Source organism: Callithrix jacchus, chromosome 9 (assembly GCF_049354715.1).
Source record: "Callithrix jacchus isolate 240 chromosome 9, calJac240_pri, whole genome shotgun sequence".
In the NCBI taxonomy this organism is placed as follows: Eukaryota; Metazoa; Chordata; class Mammalia; order Primates; family Cebidae; genus Callithrix; species Callithrix jacchus.
Window position 1 is genome coordinate 5553040 of NC_133510.1, and position 27740 is coordinate 5580779.

Below are 27740 nucleotides of genomic sequence, written 5' to 3' on the forward strand. Positions count from 1 at the left end.
GATGAAAGGATACAGATTCTGAGTGACTTCCATTTACAACCTTCTAGATCTGTGTAGGACAAGCATCAACCCTGTTTTTCCTTTTAGGAGCTCAGAGAAAACTATGATACTATGCATTTGTTATTGGACCTTACCATGATTAAGAATGTTTTCCACTTTTTGTACTAGAAGAGGTAGCTGAGTTTACACCTCTCCCAAGTTAATAACAAAATAGAACCACTCTTTCTTCAATTCTTCCTAAAAACATTTCTCCATAATGTGTTTTGATCTATTAAATTGTATGTTTTGCTTCAAGTTATAAAGACAGAAGTTTCTATATTCAACTTAAATTATTTACTATACTTAGCACATAGTAGTATTTAATTTTTATTCTTCTAATTGTATATAATACAGGTAATCTGTGTATATTTGACACTTGAATTTTCTTTTGATGATCCACATACTGAGTTCTGCATCTAAAGAACATTTGACATAAAAAGCTTCTGTCTGAATTTTGATTTTTGTAGTTAAGAGGCTGCATAAATCCCAGAAGGTTGCTACACAGAGGCAGATGTTTGTTATAAACTATAGTGCAATTCTATGCCCAGATACTGTTTACCTTCCCTTCCATATATCATCACCGAAAATAACAAGATAATAGAAAACAAGTTTTGATTCCAGAATGATCTTAGTTGATGATGATGAATGAAGCAGAATAGACAGCCTGATTTTCATAAGTTAGATTGAACTTGCGGTGCCAAATGCAGCAACAACAGCAAAAAGATTAGCAGACATGACAAGGGAAAAGAGAAGAATTTATGTGCAAACACATAATGCCATTTGAAAAAAGAAGGGAGTTATGAAAATGTACAAATGCATAGATACTGAATGCTAGCAGGAAAGAAAAAACTAAAAATACATTATCTAATGTTGAAAGCAATTGTTACAGAGAATCGGGGCTGAGTAAATAGAGTAAGATAGTTTCAGGAAATAATTTTATTTTATTTGGGCTATATAAGCAATCATACCTTGGTTCTTTTGGCATCCAGTACAAATAATTACAAGAGACTGCAATCTAGCTAGTATCCAATCAAGAAAATAGCATTAGGTGACATCCATGAATATTTTAACATATATAACAAACATTCCCCATTATTCATACACCACTCTCTGTGAAGCAAAAATAAACAGGATGAAGAAGAAAATAATCAGATATTTCTACATTGATAGTTTCAAGTTGTGGTATTAATTGCTTCCTCCACTTGGTGGCTTCTCAAGAGGTAAACTGAAAAACTGATATCAAAATGACTTTAAAATGCAGATAATTTTATATCTAAGGATCCTTTATATTTTTCTCTAGTGATAGAATTGATTAGTTTTTAATCAAATAATTTGCTTTGAAATAAATCCATGAGATTGCCTTTGTCTCTATGTAAAATTGACAACTGCTTTTGTCTTAATTATTTTAGACAAAATTGATACTGTTGTTATATGTTTCTACCAGACCAACCCCCAGGTTAATAGAATATTTTAAAAGTCTTGTATTATAGGCAGTAAAGGGACTCTAAGAGTGTTACAGCCTGTTCCCTGCAGTATTCATTTCAATTGGTAAGACATCAAATTTGATTTGTATCTGCAGAAATAATGAATTAATCTCAAGAAAATGGCCTAATATCTGAAAATCATCATCCCAGAAAAACCCATTATACATAATGCACAAAAGAAGAAAAAACAAAGTAAAACCAGATATAAGTGATGAAGAATACTTGAATCAGTATCATACTATATTTTATACATTTCAAAATGCATAAAGAAAAAAGGCTAAAAAAATTAGTGAATTAAAATGTTGTAATTTGAGAAGGGGAAGATATTAGAGAGAAGTTAAATGTAAAAAAAATGCCTATATAAAGTTTAAGAAAGGCATCCTTTTCGAAAAGTATTTATTTGATTTTTGTGTGTGTGTTTAAAGATCTTAATTGACTTCATTTGTGATTCTAGAGTTGGCAAACACTTCACTTTATAAAATAGAATGTGTTCCAATGAGTTGAGATGGGAAGGTTGATCTATAAATCAAAATATATTTTTATTTTCAAAAATAAATATAATAATAAAGCATAGATTGACTTCTGGACTTGGTCATCAGAGTAATTTGAATTGTAATCTTTTTCCCACTGTTAACAATTATAGAACTAGACAAAACATATGCAACTATTGTCAGCGCTTAGATAACAAGCGACATAGGACTGTGATTCTTGAGACAAGGGAAACAAATGAAGTTAGCATGACAATTGACCAGGAGCTCTGCCTAGTGGCACTTTCTAGATCACAGCACACTGAGTTACAGCTCAAGAACATAACATAACTGACCCTTGAACAGCATGGGGGTTAGGGGCACTGACTCCCTGCACAGTTGAAAATCTGTCAATAAATTTGGACTCACCAAAACCTTAACTGAAAATAGCCTGCTATTGACAGGAAGCCTTACTCATAACATGAGCAGTGGGTTAACAGATGGCTTATATGTTACATCTATTTTATACTGTATTTTTTTTTTAAATTTTTTATTGGATTTTAGGTTTTGGGGTACATGAGCAGAGCATGCAAGACAGTTGCGTAGGAACACACATGGCAGTGTGCTTTTCTTTCCTTCTCCCCTTCACCCACATTTGGCATTTCTCCCCAGGCTATCCCTCCCCACCTCCCCGTCCCATAGACCCTCCTAGGCAAAACTATCCAGGACATAGGAGTAGGCAAGGACTTCATGAACAAAACACCAAAAACATTGGCAACAAAAGCCAAAATAGACAAATGGGACCTAATGAAACTCCACAGCTTCTGCACGGCAAAAGAAACAGTCACTAGAGTGGATCGGCAACCAACAGAATGGAAAAAAATTTATACTGTATTTTTACAATAAAGTAAGCTGGAGAAAAAAAAGGTTGAGAAAAATTATAAGGAAGAGAAAATATATTTGCTATTCATTAAGAAGTGAATCATCGTAAGTGTCTTCATCCTCATTTTCTTCACATTAAGCCGGCTGTTGAGAAGGAAGAAAAGGGGGTTAGTCTTGCTGTCTCAGAGATGGCAGAAGCAGAAGAAAATCTGCATCTCAATGGACATGCATAACTCAAACTCACGTTGTTCTAAAGTCAACTGTAGTCTTTGGCAGACATAATATTTTGTGAATAAAGAGGCAGCTGGAGTTTAAAGACCAAGGTACTGGAAAAAATGAATACACAAGGAAGGTTATAGGACTTGGCATAGAACTTTTTGGTTTTTAATAGAATACTAAGCAAAACATTCACAGGGAAGGACTTTATAAGACATGGCAGAAAAGTGGTTTGGGACAATGCGCTCAAAGAACTAGGTTGGACCAGACAGAAAAGAGACACTCTGCTGTGTATGCCAGACGCTGATTTGTTGTCCCTAAAAACATACATTTTAGGATCTTTGTCTAATAGCAATTACAAAAGGGCCGGGTGCAGTGGCTCAAGCCTGTAATCCCAGCACTTTGGGAGGCCGAGGCGGGTGGATCACGAGGTCAACAGATCGAGACCATCCTGGTCAACATGGTGAAACCCCGTCTCTACTAAAAATACAAAAAATTAGCTGGGCATGGTGGGCATGGATTACACGTACCTGTAATCCCAGCTACTCAGGAGGCTGAGGCAGGAGAATTGGCTGAACCCAGGAGGTGGAGGTTGCAGTGAGCCGAGATCGTGCCATTGCACTCCAGCCTGGGTAACAAGAGCAAAACTCCATCTCAAAAAAAAAAAAAAAAAAAAAAAAAAGAAATTACAAATAAAGTTCACAAAAAAAATAATATTCCACTTGGAAATGGATGCTCCTTAAAAAAAAGGGTATGACTGCACCAGGTGTGGTGACATACCTTTAATTTCAGCACTTTGGGAGACCAAGGCAGTTGGATCACCTGAGGTCAGGAGTTTGAGACCAGCTTGTCCAAAACAGTGAAACCTCATCTCCACTAAAAATACAAAACAGGCAGGCATGGGGGTGCGTGCCTGTAGTCCCAGCTACTTGGGAGGCTGAGCCAGGAGAATTGCTTGAACCCAGGAGGGAGAGGTTGCAGTGAGCAGAGATCACACCAATGCACTCCAGCCTGGGAGATAGAACAAGACTCCATTTCAAAAAAAATAAAATGTAGGTCTCTCCAAAAATAAATAAATAAAAATGAGTCTATTAATCAAACAAAATACAGACTACTAACAATGTAAGGGCAGTTTGGGAGGCCAAGGCTGGCAGATCACTTAAGGTAAAAAGTTTCAGGCCAACATGGGGAAACCCTGTCTCTAATAAAAGTACAAAAATTAGCTAGTCATGGTGTCAGTACCTGTATTTCCAGCTACTTGGGAGGCTGAGGCAGGAGAAACACTTGAACTTGGGAGACAGGGCTGGTGACCCGAGATCACACCACTGCACTCCAGCCTGGGTGGCAGAGAAAAACTCCCTCAAAAAACAAATAAATAAATAATAAGAGAAAGAATAGCGAGCATAAATTTTTTTAAAATTTCTTTATAATTAGAGGTAAGTACAGGGGAAAAAGAGTCAACAGGAACTAAAATCAAGACGATCTATGAAATAAGCAAACAGACAGAGAAACAAGTTTTCACATTTTCATGGATTGAGAAAACATATTAAAAGTAAGACCAGTGTGAGTCTATTAATATTGATATCAGACTTAACAGCCTTTTTTTTTTTTTTTTTTTGAGATAGAACCTCACTGTGTCCCCCAGGCTGGAGTGCAGTGGTGCCATCTCAGCTCAGTGCAACCTCCACCTCCCAGGTTCAAACAATTCTCCTGACTCTGCCTCCCAAATAGCTAGGACCACAGGTGCCCATCCCTATGCCTGGCTAATGCCCAACTAATTCTTGTATTTTTAGTAGAGATGAGGTTTTGCCATGTTGGTCAGGCTGATTTCAAACTTCTGACCTCATGTGATTTTTCCACTTCAGCCTCCAAAGTTCTAGGATTACAAGCGTGAGCTGCCATGCCCAGTCTCAATAGATTTTTTAAAAATGATGATAGGCTGAGAGTGGTGGCTCACGCCTGTAATCCTAGCACTTTGGGAGGCTGAAGCTGGCAGATCACCTGAGGTCAGGAGTTCAAGACCAGCCTAGCCAACATGGCAAAACCCCATCTCTACTAAAAATACAAAAATTAGCTGGATGTGGCAGAAAATGCTGATAGAGATGAAGAAGGGCATTTTAAAATGATAAAGCAGTTGATCTCTCTGCAAGATTAACAATGATAAATTTATATACATCTACCAACAAAATACCAAAATGAAAGCAGGAAAATTTGACAAAATCGAAGAGACAAATAGAATGTTGATAAGTAAAGGTTGGAGATGGGGTACGGTGGTTCATACCTGTAGTCCCAGCACTTTGAAAGGCTGAGGTGGGCAGATCACATAAGGCCAGGAATTTGAGACCAGCCTGGCCAACATGGCAAAACTCCCTCTATGCTAAAAATGCGCCAATTAGCCAGGCGTAGTGGGGCACCCAGTAATCCCAGTTACTTGGGAGGTTGAGGCACAAGAATCGCTTGAACCAAGGAGGCTGAGGTTGTACTGAGCCAGATGGACACCACTGTACTCAAGCCTGGGAGACAGTGAGACTGTCTAAACAAGAAATCAATAAATGATTATAATACAATAACGTTTAGAAATTATCATTTCTCACCATTCATAATGGATAGAACTAGGCAAATGAATAACATAATATATAACATAATAGAATACTTAAACTATGCTATAAATCAACCAGACCTAAGGGACACACATAAAACACTAACCTGATAACAGTATACCCATTACCCTCAAGTGAACATAGAAAATTCTCCAAGATATATCAAACGCTAGGTCATAAAGTAAACCCAAATAAATATAAAATAATTGAAATTAAAGTTCATTTTCTCACCCCATGAAAGAAATAAATCAGTAACAAAAATAAATTTGAAAAAGTTAGAAGTTTGTGGAAAATAAACAATAGATTCCTAAATAGCCAATACGTTAAAAAATAAATCATAAAAATAGAAAATATTGTATGATGAATAAACTTAAGATATAGCAGTCCAAAACTTGTGGAATGAAGATAAAAACAGTGCTAAGAGAGAAAAAATTATATAGTTGTATATGTCTGTATTTAAAAAGAAGAAGGATCTCATATCAATTATTTAGTTTTCCTTCTCAATACACTGAGAGTAAAAAAAGAGAAACAAACTAACCTAAAGCAAAGGGAAGTGGTACAAATTGAAGTAGAACATAGTAAAATGGATTATATTTTTCATATAAAATGGAAAATAGAAAAGTAATAAGGAAAATCAATGGAAGCAAAACTTAACTCTATGAAAAGTTTAGCAAAATTAAGAAATTTTCAGGAAAATTAATCAAGAAACAGAAAAACAGAGAAATTAATTACTAAAATCATAAATGAAACAAAGACATTATGACTAACTTTACAGAAATAATAGAGTGATTCTAATAGGGTTTCATGATCAAGTATTGGTCAAAAAATGAAATAGTTTAGATTCCATTTATAAATGCCTAGATAAAAAGACAAAAAAATAACCTACCTAACCATAGTAAAGAACAAATAGAAATTCTGCACTGAGCTATAGGTACAGAAAATGTATTAGTATTTTTAAAACTTTACACACACACACAAATCCAAGCCCAAATGGCTTTATGGAATTCTACCAAAAATTTGAAAATATTATTGGGTAGAAAAATATAGTCAGAATGGAAAGGATCTAATATTTGATAGCACAACAGGTGACTGCAGTCAACAATATACTATATATTTGAAAATAACTGTAAGTATATTATTGGAATGCTTGTAACACAGAAAAATCATGAATACTTGAAGTAATGCATTTTCATTTGTACTATGTGGGCCTAAAAATTAAAAATTAAAAACAATTTCAATTAAATTAACACCAAGAGTTCACAAACTTCTCCAAAAATAGAAGAGAATGAAATACTTTCCATCTCTTTCAACGAGACAGAATTTTTCTGACATCAAAACTATCTAAAAATATTTCAAATTCAGAAAATATCGACTAATAATTATTTTTTTTTTAGTAGTGGTTCAATTGTTCTTTTTTTTATTATTACCCTTTAAGTTCTGGGGTACATCTGCAGAATGTGAGGTTTGTTACACAGGTATACATGTGCCTTGGTGGTTTGCTGCATCCATCCCCATCCCCCATCATCTACATTATGTATTCCTCCTAATATTAGCCCTCTCCAATGCCCCCACCCCTACTATCCTTTCCCCACCCCGTTATGCCCTGACAGGCCCTGGTGTGCGATGTTCCACTCTCTGTATCCATGTGTTCTCATTTCTCAACACCCACTTATGAATGAGAAGATTCAGTGTTTGGTTTTCTGTTCTTATGTCAGTTTGCTGAGAATGATGGTTTCCACTTCATCCATGGTCCTGCTAAGGACATAAACTCATCCTTTTTGATGTCTGCATATTATTTCATGGTGTATATGTACCATATTTTCTGTATCCGGTCTATCTTTGATGGCATTTGGGTTGGTTCCAAGTCTTTGCTATCATGAACAGTGCCACAATAAATGTACATGCACATGTGTCTGCATATTTGAATTTTTTATAATCCTTTGGGTATATACCCAGTAATGGGATTGCTGGGTCAAACGGTATTTCTATTTCTAGATCCTTGAGGAATCGCCACACTGTCTTCCACAATGGATGAACTAATTTACAATCCCCCTGACAGTGTAAAAAGCATTCCTATTTCTTCACATCCTCTCCAGCATCTGTTGTCTCCTGATTTTTTAATGATCACCATTCTAACTGACATGAGATGGTATCTCAATGTGGTTTTGATTTGCATTTCTCTAATGACCAATGATGATGAGCTTCTTTTCTTATGTTTGTTGGCTGCATAAATGTCTTCTTTTGAAAAGTGTCTGTTCATATCCTTTGCCCACTCTTTGATGAGGTTTTTTTCTTATTTTCTTGTAAATTTGCTTAAGTCCTTTGTAGATTCTGGCTATTAGCCCTTTGTCATATGGGTAGATTGCAAAAATTTTTTCCCATTCTGTTGGTTGCTGGTTCATTCTAATGATAGGTTCTTTTACTCTGCATAGGCTCTTAAGTTTAATTGGATCCTATTTGTCTATTTTGGCTTTTGTTGCCATTGCTTCTGGTGTTTTAGTCATGAAGTCCTTGCCTATGTCTATGTACTGAATAATATTGGGTAGGTTTTATTCTAGGGTTTTTTATGGTATTAGGCCTTCTGTTTAAATCTTTAACCCATCTGGAGTAAATTTTTGTATAAAGGGTAAGGAGCAATCCAGCTTCAGCTTTCTGCATATGGCTAGCCAGTCTTCCCAACACCATTTATTAAATAGGGAATCTTTTCCTCATTGCTTGTTTTTGTCAGGTTTGTCAAAGAACATGGTAGATGTGTGGCATTATTTCTGAGGCCTCTGTTCTGTTCCATTGGTCTATATCTCTGTTTTGGTACCAGTACCATGCTGTTTTGATTACTGTAGCTTTGTAATATAGTTTGAAGTCAGGTAGTGTGATGTCTCCAGCTTTGTTTCTTCTGCTTAGGATTGTCTTTGCTATGTGGGTTCTCTTTCCATATAAAGTTTAAAGTGGATTTTTTTTTAATTCTGTGAAGAAAGTCAATGATGGTTTGATGGAGATAGCTTAAATCTATAAATTACTTTGGGCAGTATCACCATTTTCATGATATTGATTCTTCCTAACCATGAGCATGGAATGTTTTTTCATCTGTTTGTGTCCTCTCTTATTTTCTTGAGCAGTGGTTTGTAGTTCTGCTTGAAGAGATCACCAAATTGTAAAGATCATCAACACTATGAAGAAACAGCCTGAACTAATGGGCAAAACACCCTGCTAGCATCAAAATGGCAGGATCAAATTTACACACAACAATATTAATCTTAAATGTAAATGGGCTAAATGCACCAATTAAAAACGCGGACTGGCAAACTGGATAAAGAGTCAAGACACATCTGTGTACTGTATTCAGGAGACTCATCTCATGTGCAAAGACACTTATAGCTCAAAATAAAGGGATGGAGGAAGATTTGCCAAGCAAATGGAGAGCAAAAAAAAGCAGAGGTTGCAATCCTAGTCTCTAATAAAACTGATTTTAAACCAACAAAGATCAAAAGGGACAAAGAAGGGCATTATAGAATGGTAAAGGGATCAATGCAACAAGTGGAGCTAGCTATCCTAAATATATATGTACTGAATACAGGGCACCCAGATATATAAAGCAAGTTCTTCATGACCTACAAAGAGACTTAGACTCCCACACAATGATAGTGGGAGACTTTAACACCCCACTGTCAATATTAGACAGATCAATAAGACAGAAAATTAATAAGGAAGTCCAGGGCTTGAACTCACACCTGGACTAAGCAGGCCTAATAGACATCTACAGAACTGGTCACTCCAAAGCCACAGAATATACATTCTTCTCAGCACCACATCTCACTTACTCTAAAATTGACAGCATAATTGGAGGTAAATCACTCCTCAGCAAATGCAAAAGAACAGGAATCATAACAGTCTCTCAGACCACAGTGCAATCAACTTAGAACCCAGGATTAAGAAACTCACTCAAAACCTCACAACTACGTGCAAACGAAACAACCTGCTCCTGAATGACTGCTGGATAAATAATGAAATGGAGTCAGAAGTAAAGATGTTCTTCCAAACCAATGAGAATGAAGAAACAACATAACAGAATCTCTGGGACACATTTAAAGCAGCGTCTAGAGGGAAATTTATAGCACCAAATGCTCACATGAGCAGTGAGGAAAGATCTAAAATCAACAGTCTAACATCACAATGGAAATAAATAGAGAAACAAGATCAAACAAACTCAAAATCTAGCAGAAGACAGGAAATAACTAAGATCAGAGCAGAACTGAGGAGATAGAGACACAAAAAAACACTTCAAAAAATCAATAAATCCAGGAACTTGTTTTTTGAAGAGATCAACAAAATAGACAGACCACTAGCCAGATTAATAAAAAAGAAAAGGAAGAAGAATCAAACAGATGTAATAAAAAATGATAAAGGGGACATCACCACCAATCCTACAGAAATACAGACTACCATCAGAGATTACTACAAACACCTCTATACACATAAACCAGTAAATTGATAAATTCCTGGACACTTACACCCTCTCAAGACTAAACCAGGAAGATGTTGAATTCCTGAATAGACCAATGACAAGGTCTGAAGTTGAGGCAGCTATTAATAGCCTACCGACCAAAAAAAGTTCAGGATCAGACGGGTTCACAGCTGAATTCTACCAGAGGTACAAAGAGGAACTGGTATCATTCCTTTTGAAACTATTCCAAACAATATAAAAAGAGGGAATCCTCCCTATCTCATTTTATGAGACCAACATCATCCTGATACCAAAACCTGACAGAGGCACAACTAAAAAACAAAAATTTCAGGCCAATATCCATGATGAACACTCATGCAAAAATCTTCAATAAAATACTGGCAAACCAAATCCAACAGCACATCAAAAAGTTTATCCATCATGATCAACTTGGCTTCATCCCTGGGATGCAAGGCTGGTTCCACATACACAAATCTATAAATGTAATTCATCACATAAAGAGAACCAAAAACAAAAACAATAGATGCAGAGAAGGCCTTCGACAAAATTCAACAGGATTTTAAGCTAAAGACTCTCAATAGGTGGGTGATGAAAAATGAGAACACATGGACACAGAAAGGGGAGTACTAAACACTGGGGTCTATTGGGGGGAAAAGGGGAGGGCCAGTGGGAGGGGGAGGTGGGGAGGGATAGCCTGGGGAGAAATGCCAAATGTGGGTGAAGGGGAGAAAGGAAGCAAAGCACACTGCCATGTGTGTACCTACGCAACTGTCTTGCATGCTCTGCTCATGTACCCCAAAACCTAAAATCCAATAAAAAATTAAAAAAAAAACCTCTCAATAAACTAAGTATTGGTGGAACATATTTCAAAATCATAAAAGCTATTTATGGCAAACCCACAGCCAATATCATAATAAATGGGCAAAAACTGGAAGCATTGCCTTTAAAAACTGGCACAAGACAAGGATGCCCTCTCTCACCACTTCTATTCAACATAGTATTGGGAGTTCTGGCCAGGGTAATCAGGCAAGAAAAAGAAATAAAGGGTATTGGTTCGGAAAAGAGGAAGTCAAATTGCTTCTATTGGCAGTCAATATAATTCCATATTTAGAAGACCCCATCATATCAGCCCAAAATCTCCCTAAGCTAATAAGCAACTTCAGCAAAGTCTCAGGATGCAAAATCCATGTGCAAAAATCACAAAGATTCCTATACACCAATAATAGACAAACAGAGAGCCAAATTATGAGTGAAGTGCCATTCACATTTGCTACAAAGACAATAAAATATCTAGGAATACAACGAACAGGGGATGTGGCAGACTAATAATTCTTATAAATATAGGTATGAAATATTTAATTAGACAATAGTAAACCAAATCTGGGAACACATAAACAGGTAAAAGTAAGTATATACCAGGACCAAGTAAGATTTATGCCAGGAATGCAAGGTTGATTTAAAACCTGAACAAAGCCTTGAGAAATGTTATGTAAAGTGTCCAAGGCTAGGCATTATGGGAATTCCAGAATGAGAAGGAAAAGAAGTAAAATTTTTTTAAAAAAAATCTGTTTGAAGAAATAATTCATGAAATCTTCCCTGGTCTTTCTAGCGAGCTAGACATCCAGATACAGAAAACCTGGAGACGTCCCAGGAGACACAATGCAAGAAGAACCTCATCAGGCATGTAGTCACCAGAATATTAAAAGTCAACTTGAAGAAAATAAAAATTTAAAAGCAACAAGACAGAGGTGTCTAATCACCTATAAAGGAAATCTCATCAGATTTACAGTAAACTTCTCTTCAGAAACCTTACAAGCCAAAAGATGTTGGTGTCCTATTATCAGTCTTCTTTAAGGAAAAATATGCCAGCTTTGAATGTTGCATACTGCTCAACCAAGCTCAATAAATAAAAGAGATATGAAGTCTTTTGTAGACAAGAAAATGCTGATAAAAAAAAAATCCATCACCACTAGACCAGTCTTGTAAGAAATGCTCAAAGGAGTTCTAAACATGGAAACAAAAGGGCTATACATATACTCACAAAAACACATGAAAATATAAAACTCACAAGTCTTGAAGAGGAATTAAATAATTGAGACTACAATGCAATTAGGTGATAATAAACATTACTACAGGAACAAACCCTTACATACCAATGGTAACCTTAAACAAAAATTGAGTACATGTGCCATTTAAAAGATTTAGACTATTGAAATCTATTTAAAAAGCAAAAAACAAACAACAACAAAAAACCAAGATTGAGCCACATACTACACATGAGAAAATCATCTAAGTGGTAAAGATATTTGCAGTCTCAAAGTAAAGTAATGGTAAAACATAATCCATGAGGGCCAGGCATGGTGACCAATGTCTGTAATCCCAGCACTTTGTGGGGCTGGGATGTGCTGATCATGAGACCAAGAACTTAAGACCAGCCTGACCAACATTGTGAAATCCTGTCTCTACTAAAAACACAAAAATTAGCCAGGTGTGGTGGCATGTGCCTGAATCCCAGATACTCAGGAGACTGAGGCAGGAGGATCACTTGAACCCAGGAGACAGGTTGGAGTGAGTCAAGATCATGCCACTGCACTCCATTCTGGGTGACACAGTACCATATAAGTGAGCTTTTGGAAATCCAACTCTTGATCAAGAGTTTAGTGCCCCAGGAGAAGAGCAAGAAGGAGCAGAATAAACTCCATGTGAAATAGCCACAGTCTGTGTGTTTCAGGGGTGGACTCCACCCTAGTGACTAAGGATAGGGCCAAGTTTTCTTCCATGTGAAAGTAATAGGAGGTGACCAGAGGCCACATATGGAGCTCACTATATACTGGAATCCAAACAATAAGCAGAGAACCTTAGCTTTACTGTGCATCTATGCAGAATGATCCTTAATTTATGGAAACCCAGAGAGACTATCCAAGTGAAATAAACTCCTCTCCTCCTTGGTGTTGGGTGAAGTCCCCCTGCTTACTATACTGTCTTTATCTCACCTATTCCAGAAAGCATCTTGGGGATGGGTGTCCTGTTAGAATTCACATTACAAATATCTGGGGAGAATTTCTCCTGTGAGTTCAGGAGAGTGAAAGCTATTTTAAGAGGGAACCTGTACACCTTCCTTCCCCATGACATATTGCTCACGTGAAACAACACCATCTTTCTGGTGAAACAGAAGAAATCCCAACCACTATGCAGGAGCCAACCAAAGTTAATATTATCCAGCTAGCCTGGAGTCTCTTCAGCAGTCCCTTACAGCCAGTAAGAAAACCAGATGGCGTCTGGTAATGACAGTAAACTGCCAGGAACTAAATAATATGGTTCCTGAGATACATGCTTGCTATGCCTAACATCACCCCAATGATGGAGCAAGTAAATACGAAATATGGACACTTGCCATGCTCTGCTAGATTTCTTTAATTACTTCTCTGGCATCCCTTTGCATCCTGATTCATACAACCAGTTTGCTTTTACTTGGAATGGCCAATGGTGGGCATTTCAAGAGTTGTACTAGGGATCTACATAGCCCATTCTTTGTTATGGAATAATTAATAATTGGTAGAGATTTAATTTTATGTCCACTGTCATTTGCTGTTACACAGATTCATTACATTAATGAAATTATGTGAACTTCTGAAGACTTGTTATTGCTACAGCAATGCCTTGATGCCTTCTGCATGCTTCTTCAATCCAAAGGGTAGGCCAGCAGCCCACAAAAGATAGAAGGACCAGGACCAGCTGCAATGTTCCTAAAGGTTAGTTGGCTGTGTAAGACATGTCTTATATCAGAGGTGCAATTTTCCACGTCTAGAACAGTTTAGCAGTTACAAAGTTTCCTAGGTCTTTTTGGAATAGTAATTGGCTTTTATTCCATAGTTAGTGCAATGTTTGAGTCTCCTGGATAAACGAATAAAGAAGGTATTTAGGTAATGCTGGAATAAAGAACAAGAGGAAGCATTTGAGAAGACTAAACTATTAGAGGCTCAGGTACAACCTTAGGTTTCACCCTGGTCAAGAACTGACAGGACCAGCTGGGCCAACATTAGAAAGTCAAGCATGGGAAAGCAGGATTCTGGTTACAAATATGGAAGGGTATTGAAACCTGTTATTCCCCAAATGAACAACAGGTCATAGGGGTCTAGAAGGCCCTACAGCAAGTTCAATTCCTAACTGCTGCTTTGCCAGTAAAGGTGAGAACAGGTCTTCCTAAAGAGGACTGGAAAGAAGGGTTGTTTGCCGGGCTTGCCTCAGCTATTGCTCAGGCCTTCACTTTAAAAAACTGGCATGCGTATCTGCAATAATGTAGCAGCCTCTCCATGAGTCCCTTGGGAGAGGAACTACATGCTGTCTTAGAACCAGTACACTATGAGACTAGTGCGGTCTCTATTGTGGGGCCCCCAAAAAGCATGTCTCTCAGGATGCATGAAGGCATGGCTCTCATTCCTGAAAATATTGGGTACTCAGATAGGTTGGCTGAAGAAACCCTTCTGTATAAATGGGAGTAGCTGTACAACTGCAGACGGATACCATTTGCTTTGAGATTGGAAGGCAGCAAAAAGCCAATAAACAGAACTACAGGATGCCTGCTTAGTTTGTATCCATGAGCCATGGCCTATATTTCTCTGAATAGATAGTTGGGCAGTATTTAAAGGTATTTACAACTTGGTTTGCCGAGCGAGCCTGGGATGACTGGCATGTACTAACATACCCCTCTGTGGGGAGCTGCCATTTGGAAAGACATCTGGGAAAAGCTGTAAGGACCAACTGCAAGCCTAATTATGTAGCATGTTTTAGCACACAGGTCAGTTTAATCCCATGGTAACAGAGAATATGGCTCTATGTTACCCTGGCTCCCTCTCATCATCTAAGCTACACCAAAACACAGTGAGCATCCCAGTGCAAAAGTGGTCTGCAAGTTAGCTAAGGGAGTAGAATTGCACCTGTGCTATGCAGATGTAGCAGCAGCAGTAACGAACTGCTTAGTTTACTTCTGCCTGCACTCCTGTCTCAATCTACAGGCACCAGGCCACATACATAATAAGGCAGCTCACCCTCTATCAGACAACTTGGGACAAAAATATGCACTAAAGTGTGTAGACACAACCACAGGTTTATTGCAGGCCTTACATTGTAAAAGGGCAAACCAACAGCCACCATTAAGGGCTTGGATCAACTTCACATTATGTGTGAATATCTGATGCAGTGATAGCAATCAGAGCACACATTTCACTAGGCATGATGTCCATGTCGGGCACATGAAAAGAATATAAATTAGAGATTTTGCCTGCCACAGAATCCCCATGGATCAGGGCTAATTGAAAGGAAAAATAGTAATTTGAAAGCACAACTGCAAACAGTTCTAATTCCACAATCCTGCACTTGGAAAGGTGAAAGTTTTGCCGCAGGCTATTAGAAACCTTAACTGGGCTGGAACCATACCCATATCATGGAAATCTACCTGTTTTGCAGCCACCCAACACCATGCTTCTGTCTGCAAGTTCCCTCAACAAATCATCCAACACTAACAAGCTGGATTTGTGTGCCTCCTTTTTTTTTTATTTGGTTTCTTGGCTCCTTTGGCATTTGGGGATGCTTTGCCTACATCTTTCCATGGAAAACTATTTCAGATTAGAGATTACAACACATGGGTAGAGCACAGAAAAGAGAAAGATATATCAGAGTATAGGAATGACAGTATTACACTGCTCAGTCACCCCTCCCTCAAGCCCATACAGTGCTGAGAGGGATATCCTCTGTGTATGGAAAGGAGGTTTTGGTGAGCACTCAAGTTTTTCCCAGACCTCAGCAGTTTAACCCTAGTGAACCCCATGGCTAGGCTGTCCCAGGTTGATTCAGACTCCAAGCCAGCATCTACAGACCCAGTTTTCAGGCTTGCCTCAGTAGATCCTGTCACCAAACTGGCTCTTGCAAACCTAGGCTCTGGCCCTGCCCCAGTGACAGGCTGAACCCCATGAACACATTCTCCGAGCCCATCATAGTAGATTCTGGTTCCAAGCCTGCTGCAGAAGCACACTTGTCACCATGGCTCCAGGATCTAGGTCCACCTCTGTGACCACAGGCTTTAAGGTTTTCCCTCTTAACATAGGCTCTAAGCTGGTCCCTGTAGATCCAGGCTCTAGGACTGCCCCAGTACTCTCTATTAAATTTTTCAGTGCAGTCATTGTATTCTTTAGCTTTAGGATTTTTTAAAATGTGGTTTTAATTTCATTGTTAAATCTCTCATTTTGTTTGTGTATTGTTTGTGTATAGTTTAGTTGTCTACTTGTGTTCTCTTGTAGCACACTGAGCTTTTTAAAGATTATTTTGAATTCTTTGTTAGGCAACTTGTAGATCTCCATTTCTTTAGGGTTAGTTACTGAAGTTTTGATATTTTTCTTTGATGGTATCCTTTTCCCTTAAAGATGATTCTTTTGAATTCTTTGTTAGGCAACTTGTAGATCTCCATTTCTTTAGGCATGGTTTCTGAAGTTTGGTTATTTTCCCTTCTTAAATATAATTGTTTTGAATTCTTTGGCAACTTGTAGATCTTTATTTCTTTAGATGTGGTTTCTAGAGCTTTGATATTTTCCTTTGATGGAGTCATTTTCCTCTGATTCTTTGTGAGCCTTGTATTCTTCTACTGGTGTTCACACATTTGAGAACTCAGTCATTTCCTCTCATTTTTATAGATTGGCTTTGGTAGGGAAACAGCTCCACCTGCCAGCCTAGCACAGAATTCTGGGAGGGCCAGTTGGAGCATCTGTGATTTGGTCAGGCCTCCAAATTGAGGCAAAGCCAGCTGGCAGAGATTTGCAGTGATACAGAGCAGTGTGTTTAGGTGGCACCTGATGCTACTCCTCTGTGTTTGGGGAACCAGCAGGGTCACTGTAATTGAGGTGGGTGGGTAGATAGGGCTTTGTTTTCCAGCTAATCTTCTAGAGTGACTCTATGATAGTGTGAGGGTTCTCACAGGCTTCCTTAATTAGGCAGAAAAGCTCAGGGACCTCCATAGTGAAGCAAGACTTTTGCCAGGCTCTGCAGTTAGGCGGACAACAGGCTGCTGGGGGTCATTAAGGGCTTTCCACTGAAATTCATGTGTGCCAGTGACTGCAACACCTCTCTCCTATTACTTTTTCTTACTGTTTCAAGGTCATCTAGACATATCAGTTACTTCAGTGCTTTGTATGAGTTGAGACAGAAGTGAGGCTTTCAGGCTATGTTCTGAGATGCCAGGGAAATTGGGCATTCACCTTGGTCTCTCTGTACCTTATGGAAAAAATTACAAGTCAAGAGGATTCCTCTTGGTGCTGCACTTTGACAACTTAGAGGTGGGATTATACAGATGAAGTGAGAGTGTTCATCTAATTCTTTTTAGTGTGTTTTTTCTCCTTTTTTTCTCTATAGTTGTGCAGCAAACTTTCCCGATTTTTAGAATTCTCACATAGAGGCATCCTACTTCATGGATACTTGCTTAATCATTGTTTCTCTTGGAATAAACCAAATTTTGGTACCTCCTATTCTGCCATCTTGCTGACGTCTCCAGTTATATTTATTTTGTTTCTTTTGATTAATTCCTTGTTACTCCATAATTCTTTCTAATGTCAATGAAATTATTTTTGTCATTATGATTGAAAATGATTATTCTTAGTACAAAAAGTTATTTAATTTTGCATATTATATTTTATCTAGATACTTTTTAAATTTAGATTTTCATTTACTAAAATATTGTTACAATTTTAAATTGTCAAATATAATATATGCCACTAATCATGATTATTAATCTTTTTTCTCACTATTTATAATCACACATTTTTTCTATATTGCAAGATTAGCTATAATATTAAGAACAGTGTTGAGAATTAATTGTTTTTTAAGCACACTTTACAGTTTTCTATTTGAATGTAATTAAAATATATTATTTTTATTAGCTATAGTGTTTGCTTTGGTTTGGGGTATATTTATTTATAAAATATTTAGAATATTTTATATAACCTTATGTGGCATTTTAGTAACATAAAAATTGTGAAGCATATCTAAGTACTCATATATTTTCTACTTTAATTTGTTGCTAATTTTTTAATTTGACATGTTATCTAGCATTTTAAAAATAAATTCTATTTGTTCATATTATATATTATTATTATTATTATGTTAGTGACATAGTTTCAAACTGTCACCCAGGCTGGAGTGAGTACAGGCTAACTACAACCTCAAACTCCTGGGCTCATGTGATCCTACTGCCTCAGCCTCCCTAGTAGCTAGGACTACAAGTGTACAGCATCATATTTAGCTATATATTTTTTTCATTTTTTAGTAAAGACTAGGTGTTGCTATGTTGCCCAGGCTGGTCTTGAACTCCTGGCCCTCAGCCATTCCTCCCACTTTGATCTCCCAAAAGTAGTGAGATTACAGTGTTGAAGTATATTGCCAGAATATTTTGTAAATATTTAATGTAGGATATTGCCAACTATATTTATGTGAGGGTTTGGGTGATTTTATTGGCCTGTTACACACAAGTTGTTCAGATTTTCTTATGTTTATACTATGTTTATAAAATGAGTTACTCAATATGTATATTTTACTATGCACTGAAATATTTGAGTGATAATGTAATGCATAATTCACTCTTTAGAGTGTGTTTTTTTTATAAATATATGTTGGATTTGTTCCATTAATCTTATTTAATACTGGATCAAAGAACAAAATATTAGTATAAAGAAGGGAATATAGAGTAAAAAAATACAATCTTTTATGTATCCAGCTCTCAGCTAAAGAACAATAGCATTAGAAATAACCGAGAAGTTTTATTGAACTGGGATTCTCCTTCACCTTTCCTTTTTTGTTGCTGTTATAGAAGGTAACGAAAATCGATGAGTCCTTCAAATATATTTTTCTATGCCAACTGGCCCTTTGTCCTGTTAAGCTCCGTCAGTAAAGAGCACTGGAGAGACATCACAAGACTAACAGGCCCTTCTTAGCAGCTGGCTAAGCAGGTTCCTGCAGTGCAGACAGCCTCTCCAGGGCATAGCTCCTACAGTAGACACAACCAGCAGCATCCAGAAGCCAGAGGCTTCCCCAGGCTCATTACTCGGGTGATTTTATAGCAGAGAACCTATGATAAGGCTCATCCTCATTAATAAGTTTACCAGATGAGCTTTAGGGTAGATATTTAGCAGCTCTACAAGAATGGGACAACCTAACTCCTCTGCCATTTAGAGGGACATGGTTGTGTCCTGTCCACTTGGATCTGGCTTCAGTTTATGATGGGGCGTGTGTGTGTGTGCGTGTGTGTGTGCACGCGTGCACGCATATGTACACATATATGTGTGGAGGGATCTCCTTGCACTCTCAATTTCAGCCTGAGTGATACAGACTGCTCTTTATAGCTGCTATTCCTATAATGTTTAGGGTTTTATTTGCTTCTTCCTACCCATTATTTTCTTTCTTAAATCTCCCTTATGGTTAGTAAAGCTTTACATTTACCTTCACTGTTCAAATACTGTGTAAATTTTATTTCCTGACTGGATTCTAACAATATGTATAATAGCAATTCATTCAACTTTACCACTGTAGGAGTTCATACGACTATTTCATAATTTATTTATTCATTCTACTGTTGATGGACATTTAGGTTACAATTTTTTTCTATCTTAAACAATGCAGTTTGTATGTATTTTTGCTACAAATATAAGTATTTCTCTGAAGTATGGAAGTATTTCTGGGTTGTAACATGCAGGTTATCAAAAAGGCAAACTGTTTATCAATATGATGTGCACTTCCACTAGCAACATATGAATTTCTATTGCTTCATATTTTGCCAATAGATAGTATTGTCAAACATTTAAAAATTGTCAATTAAATTGCTGCAAAATATATTTTATTTATTTATTTATTTTTTGAGATGGAGTTTTGCTCTTTTGCCCAGGCCAAAGTGATGTGGCACAATCTCGGCTCACTACAACCTTTGCTCCACTGGGTTAAAGCGATTCTCCTGCCTCCACCTCCCTAGTAGCTTGGATTATAGGTACCTGCCACAAGGCTTGGCTAATTTTTGTATTTTTAGTCGTGACGGGGTTTTGCCATGTTGTCCAGGCTGGTCTTGAACTGCTGGCCTCAGGTGATCCACCCACCTTGGCTTCCCAAAGTGCTGGTATTACTGGTGCGAGCCACCACACCTGGCCTTCACTGAAATTTTAATTTCAATTTTCCTAATAAATGATGGCTATAGTTATTTGTGTTTTCTCTTATAGACAACCTATTTCTGTGTTTTACATTTTTTCCCATTGGTTTATTTGCTTGTTATTATTGAAAAAATTATTTTTATATTCTGGAATCAATTTCTTTTAAGGTAAATATGTAATTAATATCTTTTTAATCTGTGACTTTTACTTTCCTCATAGTAAATTTTAATTAACAAAAAGCTTAATTTAAAAAATACTATATTTTTGTTTTAATAATGTTAGAGAGATTTTTATGTTGTCTTTTAAATGTTTTATCTTTTGTGTTTTAAGCCACATAGACTTCTTTTCTCTATGTTGATTGCTTTTAGCTATTGGCATAAAATGGGAACAATATTTTATTTTATTTTCATCTTGACAATAATTGTCCCAGCACCAGATAGATACTGGTATTCTTTAATATTTCAAGTGGAAGTACAATGAAAGTCCTATCACAAATAAGGTTTTTGTAGATATGGATATGCTCCTGGTTTCTCTCCTTTGTTCTCTGATTAAATCTTTTGTTAACTTACATTAAAAAACTCTACTGAAATTTTGATTCAAATTATAATAATTCCATATAAACAAATCATTGTTTTTTATAGCATACTGGATATTTTCAAGTAAATTTTTTGCTGTGTACATCTTTCGTACGTGGAGACTTACAGTTATTTAAACTTTTTTATTCCTTGGTTTCACCAGTATCTTTTAAAGATTATTTATCATGAAGTTTTTCTCTCATAATTTGACTCTACTGTTAACATAGACAAGTTTTTTTTTAATCTCCCCAAGAGTCTTCTCTTAAAACATAGCTTTAGCCAAAATAATATCATGTCTATTTTTTACATGCTTGTCCTTGAGGACTTAAACAACATTCTCTTCATAAGTTAAAATAATGAAAACACTTACTGTACCCTATTTGCTCTAACACTCCTACTAGCAGAAGTGTAACAAAAGATCTCTTGGGGAATTTTAGAAAGTTAAAAAGCAGACATTGACGTGTTCTGTGAGGATTTGTTCTAAAATTCTTTTCACCAAAATTGGCCTGGGATCTCACTTGAGTATTCATTGCAGTCCCAGTGGGATAATTATTCTCTGTATAATTCTCCACTGACTGAGCTGATTTCATCCTTCGTATACCAGGTGAGAGGTGAATCTTACATTTGGAGAAAACTCATAATTAGAGAATATTAATTAGACAATTAAAATTAGATGCTGAAAAACATTAGGAAAAGAATCTGGAACTACTTTTAAAAAGTAAATTAAACTATTATATAAATTGTTTGGAGGAAATGTAATATCCTGAAAGACCATAGACTAATATAAAATTTAAATACAGTAAAGTAGACAGTAGACTTATAAATATAAATAAATACCAAAAAACACCCTTTCTTGTCCTAGGAAAATAAAAATCAAGAATTTCAAACACATACTGCACCTTTTTGCAAGTTAAATGTAATTTAATATCTATGTATCTATCTGTCTATCTATCATCTATGCTATAGATAGAGAACTATATTCAAATAATTTTAGTAGTTTTATTAAAGTATTACAATTTAAGCAATATATTACAATCACTCATGAGTAAAACTATATGCATTTTCCCTTAGGTTATGGAGAATTTAAATAGTCTATCAAAAGGTGAATGCTATATGGAGTGAACTATTTTCTTTTTATGTAATAGTGAGTGGCTAGAAGTAATACAGCATCAAAAATTGACATCCTCATTTGATATAGTTTGGGTGTGTTCCCACCCAAGTCTCATCTTGAATTATAGCTCCCATAATTACCACGTGTCATGGGAGGGCCTGGGCAGGAGGTAATTGAATCATGGGGGCAGGTCTTTCCTATGGTGTTCTCATGTTAGTGAATAAGTCTCACAAGATCTGATGGTTTTATAAAGGAGTGTTTTCCTGCACACGCTGTCTTTGCCTGTAAGACTTGACGTTGCTCCTCCTTCATCTTCCACCATGATTATGAGGCCACGCCCCAGCCATGCGGAACTGTGAGTTAATCAAACCTCTTTCCTTTATAAATTACCTAGTCTTAGATTTGTCTTTATTAGCAGCATGAGAATGAACTGATACATCATTTATTTTAAATAGTTATAAAAACATACTCTTTTTTACCCAAGACGTGTAAGAGTTCAATAACACTGTAAAGCCAATTACAGTAACAAAAATTATTATTGACCAAAATTTAAATACATTATTTTTCTAGTTTAAATATTGATGTACAAGAGCTGTATTACACAGTGCATCAAATTTATTTAAAAAAAGCAGGTACCCAACAAGTAATTTGGGGCCATCTGAAATACTTCCTTAATGAAAAATAGAACATTTAGTTATTAGTGGAATCAAAGTTGCTCTTTCTTTTAGTCCATTCATTTTGAGTGACCCCTCCCTGCCGCTCTGTAGGATTTTAATATTCTGCATTCTATTAGTTTTCTGATAATGAAAGCTTCATTTAAAACTTAGTCTGGAGATAGATAATCGTACCGTGGTTTATGTGAACTATTTAAATCATGTTGATTTGTATGTCCAGTATAAATTATTCCAAGACTTGAATGTACTATGTTACCTTACAATAAACTGGAAAAAGTGAAGATAAAGTGCAAAGGAGAAAAAATATTGTAAGAGAGAAGCTAATTTAGTTAATCTAATTGCATTGTAGCTTCAAAACATTAAAAAGTGTAATTCTAATCAGTTGCAGAGGTAAGTAAAACCATAGGAACAAAACCAGACTTATGTCAGTCTAGGGACTTAGGAAATATTACATGATGTTTACCTTGTGAAAGCATATATTAAACTAGGTGGATAGAAATTAAGGCTGTAATTTCATTAGAAAATTTCTTTAGCCACTTGTTATTTTAAACTTAATCTACAATCTCCAAAATATACTACAAGAGTATTCAAATTAATTTGACTTTATATAATACTAAAGCAGAATTTTTTTTACACAAGCTAATATGTAACTCAGTTTATTTCATTTGTTATTAGTATTATAAGGAAAGAAGTAATTGCACTTGGTATTACAGGCCAATTTCTTAATTTTTTTAACTTTACCAATTACCCTGAAAACAATAGCTATCTTTTTTGTGTGTCAACTTTGATATAAATGACGGTTAATATTTCAATAGCTTATTTGTAGATTTCATTGGGGATGTAACTGAAAGATATAACTATTAATATCAGGGGCAATAGGTTCCAGTTCTAATGGGTTTTTTTTACATGCATATTTATTTTTCTGGGTTTATGTGTTTTTATTTTGTTTACAAAAATACTTGAAAAAATGACTTTTTAGTTTTTCAATGCTGAAAACTTGGCCATCACAAATTTTCTCTGTAAAAAATACCCTAAAAACTGAATAAAGTTGATTATATTCAATAAAAACATTAATCATATTTTTTTTGAGATGGAGTCTCACTCTGTTGCACAGGCTGGAGTGCAGTGGCACAATCTTGGCTCACTGCAACCTCTGCCTCCATGTTCAAGCGATTCTCCTGCCTCAGTCTCCTGAGTAGCAGGAATTACTATCATGCACTACCAAACCTGGCTAATTTTTGTATTTTTAGTAAAGGCAGGGTTTCACCATGTTAGTCAGGCTGGTCTTGATCTCCTGACCTCATGATCCACTCGCCTAGGCCTCCCAAAGTGCTGGGATTACAGGCATGAGCCACTGTGCCTGGCCAGTGATTATAATTTTTATACACATTCCAGAAAACTATAATGTTCATATCACTTCCAGGAATGTTTTAGTTTTATAATTTGGTCAAAATTTTTGCCATAGAAAATATTACTAAATTAAAATGTTCTCTGAAATGAATGCTTGAAAATACAAACATCTTTATATAAATAGGGCAATAGTGGTGGTTCTTTAGCTTTCTGATGAGTAACTAGGATGTTGGTTAAACTACCTTCTATTTTTTAATTTTTTATTTTTTTTATTGCATTTTAGGTTTTGGGGTACATGTGAAGAACATGCAAGATTGCTGCATAGGTACACACATGGCAGCATAATTTGCTGCCTTCCTCCCCTTCACGTATATCTGGCATTTCTCCCCATGCTATATCTCCCCAACTCCCCACATGCTGTTGTCCCTCTCGCATTTCCCCCAACAGACCCCAGTGTGTGATGCTCCCCTCCCTGTGTCCATGTGTTCTCATTGTTCAACACCCACCTATAAGTGAGAACATGCGGTGTTTGCTTTTCTGTTCTTGGGTCAGTTTGCTGAGAGCGATGGTTTTCAGGTTCATCCATGTCCCTACAAAAAACACTACCTTCTATTTTTGTACATTAACTCTGTGTTTCCTTTTTAACTTTGTAGGGAGTCAGCCCCCACACACCACCTGTGGGTACCCTAAGTTCGGTGGCAACAAAGGAAAGAGAAAAAGACAGGTTAAGAATGTATAAAGTGGGACCGGGGGCCAGTGCAAAGCTGGAGGCTGCAAAGGCCCCAAGCGCTGATCTTCCACAGTATTTATTGGTTACAATCACTTTGATCTATAGGGTAGGTGGTGGAGTGATGGTGCAGAGAGGGTGACATGATGATGAGGTCAATCAGTGAGTCGGAACTGATGTGTCATTCTAAAGACTGACAACAGTGGTGGTTTCGAGAGTTTCAAAAAACAAGAACATATGGTTATCTTTAGCCTTTTTTTGATGTGCAGCTGGTGAAATGTGGGCCTCACAAGGAGCCTACAAGTCTGGTTACATTTTAGAGCTATGGAAGGGTTTTACATCCTTGAGAACAATGTTTATGGTAACAGAGCCCAGATCACCCTGCACCTGGAACATGAGGCATGGAGAAGTTTGTCTTCCCAGAGGCCTCCAGCAGTTTGCCAAGTTTGTTGTTCCCAGTTTACATGTTCCTTATAACCAATTTATGTAGGCACTCTCTAAGTCCTTTCTCCTTTGCTGCTTCCACCAACAAGCTTCTAATTAATGACAGTCCTACAAAAGTCATTACATATTATTCCATTCAACACACTCATCAGTCTAGTCATAAATCAATTAAATCACATGCAATGATTTAATAAAATTTTTATATAAAATTTGATTAAGTGGCATTTTCTGAGTTTGAGTAAACAAAATGTAGTTGAATTATTTTTTAGCACAACTTAAATATTAGTTATCTGGCTAGAACTTTCAGTTTCATATTGAATAAAAGTGGTGAAAGTGAACATTCTTATCTTATTTCCAATCTTAGAAGGGAGGCTTTTAATATTTCCCTGTTCCATATGACATTGACTGTGGGTTTGTAATATACATGACCTTTATCTTTTGAAGTATGTTTCTTATAAAACTATTTTGTTGATAGTTTTTATCATGAAAGGATGTTTAATTTTGTCAATGACTTTTAAAGTATTTGTGAATACGATTATAAGGTTTTGCCCTCAATTCCATTAATGTGATGTATCATGGTTATTAACGTGTGTATTTTGAACCATCTTTGCATTCCTGGAATAAATCTCACTTGGTCATGGTGGGTGATCTCTTCTATTGTCTGCATCTTTTTTGTTATTTTTGTTTTTCTCTTGTATGATTTGGCTATCAGAGTAATACTGGCCTGATAAAGTGAGTTGGAGGCATTTTATCCTCTTCAATTTTTTGAAATAGTTTCAGTATAAATGGTACTAGTTCTTTAAATGTTTGCCAGAATTCAGCAATGAAGACGTCAGTTTCTCAACCTTTTTTTTTTTTTAATGGAAGACCGGTTAATAACTGCTATGATCTTTTAACTCAATATTGGTCTGTTCAGGTTTTCTATCTATTCGTGGTTGAATCTTGGTATAAATCAAATTGGAGTTTTTTTGAGGCTTGTCTTGTGACCTAACTTATAGTCTATTCTGGAGAATGTTCTGTGTGTTGATGAGAACCATGTGCATTTTGCAGCAGTTGGGTGAAATGTTTTATAAATGTCAGTTAGGTCTATCTGATCTAGAGTATAGTTTAACTCTGATGTTTCTTGGTGGGTTTTCTGTCTAACTGATCTTTCCATTCATAAAAGTGGGACATTGAAGTTCTCTACTCATCTCTCTCTTTAGACTCATTGACGTGCTCCATACATTTGGTTGTTCCAGTGTTGAATGGATATATATTTGCAATTGGTATATTCTTGTGCCAGACTGACCTGTTTTCCATTATACAATAACCATATTTGCACATTTTTCTTAAGTTTTTGAGTTGAAATCTGTTTTATCTAATATCGATATAGCTACTCTTTCTCTATTTGTTTCCATTGCATCGAATTTCCTTTTTAATCCCTACACTTTAAGTCTATGTTTGTTGTTATAGGTAAAGTGAATTTTTGTTACATAGCATACTATGTTCTTTTAAAATAAACTTGACACATGTAAAACACAAGAATTCAGAAGGCTGAAGGTAACAACAGAAATAGGATGTATTAGGCAAACACCAATATATCGTGTCAAAGTGAAAGAAAATAAAGTTTATATTAAAAGACTTTACTAGAATTGAGCAGGGATATTTCATAATAATTTACTTGTAATTGACTGATTAAAAAAACCCTAGAATTATAGTGAGAAAGTTGAACATAACTTTATCAATAATTGATTGGTTAAGCAAACAAAAAAGAGTAAGCATAATTTTCATATTTAGAATACTAGAAGCCAAAACTACAGAGTTTATAAGTATAAACTATTTAAAAATAATCTATCATCATACATAAGTCAAATATCAATAAATTTTAAAGAAATCCTTTCTGACCACATAAAATGCAACCAGAAATAAGTTAAAAAAAAAAAACTAAAAAAGCCCATATGTTATTGGCAATTGTGAGGTACTTTGTCATATAAACCATTGATTAAAAAATACAAGTAATAATGAAAATTATTTTGAGCTGAATGATAGGAAATCTTGTGGGATGTGGCTAAAATGGGGTTTAAAGGGGAATATATAACCTAAAATATAAGAATTAGAAAAAATAAATATTAATGATAAGTTTCAAGAAGTTAAAGAATATGATATTATTCCAGAAATGTAAGATGAAAAATTAAAAACAAATATACGAAGTGAAGAGAAAATAGGCTTCCTGGGGGAAGTAATCTACGATTGACTCATAGATATTTTCCTTAATGCTAGTAAAGCAGAGCTTTGTTCATAGAAAATTCACAATGAGATCTTCCTAAGTTCATGAGATAAGTTGCCTTGTTGATATCTTTTCAACGATTAGAGACATTATATGTAATCCTTTAGATTTAAACACTGGACTTAATTCCTTCCATGCTAATAATTATCAGCTCTTCTTGGTTTTGGGAAAATAACAATTTTTATTTCTTAGTTTTCTCATTAAATAAAGAGACAATATCTATCTTTTATAGCTCTTAAGGATACGTCATGTGCTTAGCACAATA